Below are 6,660 nucleotides of genomic sequence, written 5' to 3'. Positions count from 1 at the left end.
GCGCTACACTTCCTCTGCCAACCTGGGGGGGGGCAGCGAACTGACCTCATGCCTCCTTCTATGCATGAGGAGTCCAAGCTGCTTCTTTTCACCTGACAGGGGAATTTCCCCGGCTGGACGTAGCGCGTGGAAGGGACACGTTATTCCGACCAGTTCCTTTCCCCTCCATCAGGCGCCCCGGCTGGCCAGGGGGAGGTAGTTTTAGAGACCAGGATTACGGCATGTTTTTGTGAGGGTATCTACCCTAGGGGACATGGGGTAGACCCCCGCCTCGGGTATGGGCACTGATAACGCGGAGGAGGGAACACGCCGCCAGTGCCCACAGCGTCCCCAGCGGGAATCGAACCCAGGACCTTGTAGCTGTGAGGCGACAGCACTACCAACTGTGCCACCATGCCCCTCTGACGTCACTTTCAGTAGAGGGCTCCAGTACACAGGTTCATGTATTTTTTTATTTGCATTGTAATCCCCATAGGGGGATTTTAGGTCGCTTCATATAAGAACTGTGTTTGAAAAATAAACCGATCATCCCGGCCTTTCTGTCAGGGGGTGGCTGTGCGTCGTTAATGATGTCCATTCATATTTGATACAGCCAGTTTCTGGAGAAAATTGAATAAATTTGGCCGCAAAGGCCTTGAAACTACATATGAAGGCAATGTCGCTGCTAATATACGTCAAACCCAGCTGTCAACAGATTGCGTTCTGAGATTCCTCGTTGACGCTCAGCTGGCGGTGACTCGACTCGTACTAACCACGAAACATTAAATATATATAAAAAAAACTTAATCAACATGTCAGTTCATGTTGTGCAACGGGCAGCTACAGCCACCCGCCTACCCGGAAATGTAGTCTCTGGGTTGTTTGACTCGTTTCTAACGCGTATTTTGTTACTCTTTGGGTATATTTGTACATTTCCACCTTCAGTCGATGCTTCATATCCATATGAGTGAAAAGGCCGGGGTGATCGGTTTATTCTTCAAACGCAGTTCTTATATGAGGCGATCTAAAATCCCCCTATGGGGATTACAATGCAAATAAAATTACACAAACCTGTGGACTGGCGCCCTCTACCTGTGGACTCCGGTGCTCTATCTATGGAGCCGCCATCTTGGTGAAGTAAAGTGTTGCCTAGTATAAATACCATAGAACTTAAATATACATGATTGGCATGCAAGTGTTGGGTTTTATAGATCGTATATACGTCTATGGCTTATTTATAACTATTTGATAAAACATGGCCATGCAATTATATTTAGGGGGTTGGAATACCAATCGTAAGCAACATAAAAGTATTTGCAAGTTGATTTTCATATAGTACCATACAAACATGAACAGAATCCACTGGCTTCCTCGAAAATCTATCAAACCCTGGCATATACTGTGGAGAATGGTTGATATTAATGTAAAGTATACACAGGAATGTGTGTGGAGAGTGACGAAGCAATTGGCATAATGATTAAATTGGGGAGAAAAAGGGTGTTTAAAAAAATAAGTTGGCTAGCTACTCTCACAAAATCACCAATATTGGCCAGCAACTCTACATCATGTATTTTACCTCAAACCCTCAGATCTCCATATCTGGAGCGGACTTGTTCTGACATTACCTATGTTGATCCTTCCCCACCCGTCCTTCCTCTTCGATGTTTCCCTTTTGACTGATACCTGTCCATTCAAACTCTAGACGGGCCTGCAGCCCCCAAAGTTATTAGTGCAGCCGTGCCCGGCAGCCGGCGAAAACTAGAGTTCTCAACAGGCCCGAAAATGAAGGCCCGGCCCTACCTGGGCCCTCATCAAACTCTGTACACTCAAGACACTGCCCCCATTGCCACCCTTAGATCTCCATATATGGAGCGGACCTGTTCTAATATTCCATATGTTGATCTGACCCCATCAAACCCTGTACACGCAAGACACGCTCCATATATGGCCAGTACAGAATTCATTCCATATGTTGATCTGACCCCCCCCCCCATGCCAAAGCGCCAGCGCTCGCCCAGCAGTCTGTGCACTCGATGCATCTGCCAGTAAGTCGCCTTCAGGTGTCTTGCTGGTTGTTGAAAGAAATATTCTGATATAAATCAATGCTAGTATAAACCAGGGTTTCCCCCCGTTTCTCTGGCTCTTTAATAAACAGAAAATACATTTTTAGGTGGGTCGCCAATTTCAGCCAATCAGGAAAGGCTATGCACTTCTCAGGTTCAGTAACGGGGATCTCCTGGTCTCTCGCCGGCTCTTTAATGAACATAAAATACATTTTCAGGTGAGTTGCCAATTTCAGACGTTCAGGATATAGTACCCATTTATCAGCTTCAATTTTTATAGTGTGCCAGTTCCAATATGTGTCTGCTCACTCCTTTGTGTCATCACTTCCAATTCCACTTGTTTATCCTGTATTCTGTGGGTTCGCAGATCCTGATGATCTGATCCTGAACTGACCTGAAAATGCATTTTCTGTTTAATAAAGAGCTGGACTTTGACAGGGAGACCTCTGTTACTAAACAAACTCTGTATAGCAATGATTGCTACCAGCATACAGAGATATCGAACACGTATTTTAACAAAAAACTAAAATCACTGCATCTTCTTTAATATATCCAATGAATCCAACCCAAATATCCAACCTATTCAGAATGGACGAGTAGATAATACTGTATGGACAGTGTGCAATAAGACAACACAATGTGCAATTCATTGACATAAACTGGTACAATGTTAACCAAAATGGTACAATGGTTAAGATAATATGAGTCATGTGTGTTGAGATATACACATTCTGTATACTGTATATGTCCCGTTGAAATGTAATACTAGTGCTTTTCCACAGACTAGACACATCTAGACACCAGAGATAATAATTGTCTTGCAAAGTGCAGCATCATTTCTGACACGGGAGATTACATTTAGTGAGTTTTCCCTCTATTGTGTCCCCCTTTGGTCCCCCGTATAGATGGAGCCTGGACTTCAAACAAGCCACAAGAGGCTAAAAATAAACAGGCAAGCCTTCGCTGCCGAAGCGATGCCACCAAATCTCTCACAAACTGCCCACACCAGGACCTAATGAACAGAATTTCATGAAGTCAGACTTTTTAATCCAAACCGTGTGAATGGGGAGAGGCAGTCTGAATCGAGTGAGATAAAAGTTGTAATCCAAAATGCCTCGGGCATCCAGTTGGGTAATTAAAAAGAAAAAAGTTTGAAAATCTATTAATAAACCTTTAATTAAAAACTACATTTTTTAATATCTCAAGACCTTTTCAATTGACATTTCTAACAGGATTTGGTTGCTCGCCTAAAGCGCTTATACCACTCAAGTGCTGTTATAGTGCAGTACATTAAACTGAGCAACTCTAACAGATTTCACAATTAACTGGCTTTTATTATTCAAATTATATACTGTACAAACTGTATTCTACAGTATATGAGGGAGGAAATTCTGGGTGGGTGTATACCATCTCTGTTCCACCTATTCTACAAGCATAGACTATACACCCCCCAAAAATACAAAATACTCTCATTACCATTCAACTCATGGACGATGTTCTAATAGTTCGCAATGATCAGCTCCAGTTTGCATCATTTTTATGATGCTGGCATTACAGAGCAGACTGAAAAATACGCTGAATTCATTTTACCTGTGAGGCTGTGCAGTGAGCGTGTTCTACCGTGCCTACGTACGTGTGTGTGTGTGTGTGTGTGTGTGTTCGTGCACGTGTGTGCGTGCGTGCATGTGTGTGTATAAACGGTCTACTGTGTGTGATGTGTACCATTTTCCGCACTGGCCTTGTTGCAAAGTGAATTTCCCTAAAGATAAATGGCACTGTGCCTTAGTAGTATCTGTATCTCTGTATGTTTAAAGCCCCTGCTATCTGTTTAATACAGGAACACGTACTAAAGGACGAGGTGTCGGGGAGGTGCTTTTTAGTAGTGAAACACAGCAAGGTGAGGACACAAAACACTTGTGGATGAGAATGGAAATGGGTCAGGACACATATAGACATTCTGCCTCTGCCGGCCTTCCCTCTCGGTGTTACTATGGTAACATAGCCTATCTTCCTACCTACCTACCCTTAGCTAGTGCACAAAAGTATACAACCGTGGCAGAGCTTGCTACAGGTTTCGCACCTGAACGCACCACCGATGCCGTTCCTGAAGAACTTTGGAAACATGTTATTTTCCTGTTGGGGGGGGGGGGGGGGGTGTCTGTGAGGTGAGCTGTGCTGAAAAGTATAGTCCACACTAATAAACATGCAGAATGAGTGACGAGACTTATTTGGGGTGGGACAGATTATTTTGACGCTTATACTGTATAGCTACAGTACAGATATGAATGACACACTAATGAAATGAGATTACCAAACATATAGATTTTCAATTTGCCCATCATCGAGCACAATAATGCAACACACAAGTAATTTAAAGCTGTTGTTTTGTTGGGGCAACATGATTTTTTTTTTTATTATTAAACACCAAAAATCTTCTCTTAACTATCTTCATACCAGGTCTGCACACCTGTCTAGGAGGTGGGAAAACCTGCAAACTATAATGAGAACACTCGAGAAAAATGTGTCCTCTTTTTCAAGCACACAACTGTTTTCCAAATATGGATGAAATATACCCCGGATGCTGGAGCAAGCAAGTTCTCTATGGCGGAATCTCATTAGCATCGTAATAGCTTCCAGGCTCATTTGCATTTTTTGCCGTGAGTGATTTTTTCCCCCTCTCTCCTTCTCCTCTGCTGGATGAAATAAAGAAATAAAGAAAAAGAAAAAAAAGAGGTAAAACTTTGAACCATCATACTTTATTTCATTATTTATGTTAAACAAAATGTAATTGAAAAGCACTTTTCAATTATGCCACTTCCATATACCAGTGACAAATGAGTTTTGCCGGCGTCATGTCAACCAATTATGGAAAGACACACGCAACTACAAACTAATATTTGCGCACAGGGATGAAGAATTAGTCTAAATAGATTAATGTACAGCGAGTTTGGGCATTTGGCGCTCTTTCAGAAATAGCCTACGTTTTACTGTACAAAAGGTTGGCATGGTTAGGGCATGAAAATCAACTTGGCAGCAATATTCTGGGTGGTGTTGATGTTATGATCCCAAAAACATTATGAATAGATATCATTGCCAAATGTGCGACATTGCATGATGTGGTGAAACAGTGCAATAACATGTTGAAATCTTGATAACTTTAACACATTAAAACCATGTGTAATTTTAGAATTGGTTATTAAATAGACACACTCACATCGCTTGTAGATCTGCTATTCTTGAAAAAGCGTGAACATTCGTGCAAATCTATGAATATATATATATATATTTTAAATAAACCATTTTACTCAAATTTCCTTCTTGGGGTCCCTGGAACCAAATATTTTGAGATGGGGGTTGGTGGCCAAATACATAATCATTTTGGGGGTCCTCGACATGAAAAGGTTTGAGCACCACTGATGTACAGTAGAAACATGCATTCTTTGTTTAGAAAACTGTAGAATCGGCCTCTGGTCTTAATGGGTTGAAGTGAAAAAACTATTATGATGATCCAAACATTGATTTACAATGGTGGTCATTTCTACGAAGGCTTATTACTGCCGTCTCGAGAAAAATGTGGCAAATTTCTGACTTTAAAAACTCACAGAATTGCGACATTAATCGCAGAGATTCCGGAGAAAAACTTCACACATTTCTGACTTTATAATCTCACAGATTTGCCACATTAAATTCTGCCACTTAATGTGGCAGAATTGCCACATTAATGTCGCAAATTATTTTAAAGTCAGAAATTTGAAAAGATTCTCTCAGAAATGTCTGAGATTAATGTCATAAAATTGCCCTGCCCGCTCACCGAGATGGCAGTAATAAGCGTTCGTACATTTCATACAGAGTACAATTAACTTAAAATTACAAAATGTACTGTATGCTATATTGAAGTGATTTTCAGTCTATCTCTCTCTTGCATATTATTTGGGCTTGTCTGAGGACGACAGAGATATTTAGTTTTAGTAGTGGAGAAAATCTACCATTTTCTCTCTGCACTGCTATGGTTTATATGCTCACATCTTGTCATGTGCAGTTTGCAGCCTGGTTTTTTATTTTATTTTATTCTTTTGCAGTTCAGTGGCCCAGCTAGCAAAGAGTTAATATTTTCAACCAGCTCTGCCTAGGCTCTGACACACACACACACACACACACACACACACACACACCCTTGATCACACTCAGACTCAGGCACACACACACACACACACACACACACACACACACACACACGCACGCACGCACGAACAAGAACACACACACAAACCCATAATTCCCAGCACTCCCCCTCTCCAATGCTACCGCCCCCCCTCACCCACCACAACCGCCAGCCTCCCCCCCCCCCCCACACACACACACTGCTGCTTCCCCTGCCTCTCTGCCGCCCCACCATCCCCCTCCCTCCCCCTCCTCTCGTCTCTCCTCCGTTCCCCTCCTCCATCTCTACCCTGCTCGCCCCCGCTCCCCCCCTCCCTCCCCCACCGCCACCACCCACCCTACCCCATCCCCCCCCCCCGCCCCTCCTGCCCCTCCCTCCCTCCCCTCCCCTCCCCTCAGGTCAGTTAATAAGCGGAGCTGAGCTGGAGCCTCATGCCTGGTTGTCTGGAGGACATGC

Source organism: Protomyctophum parallelum (genome assembly GCF_964188405.1).
Source record: "Protomyctophum parallelum genome assembly, chromosome: 16".
Classification (NCBI taxonomy): Eukaryota; Metazoa; Chordata; class Actinopteri; order Myctophiformes; family Myctophidae; genus Protomyctophum; species Protomyctophum parallelum.
This window is presented reverse-complemented; position numbering follows the sequence as displayed.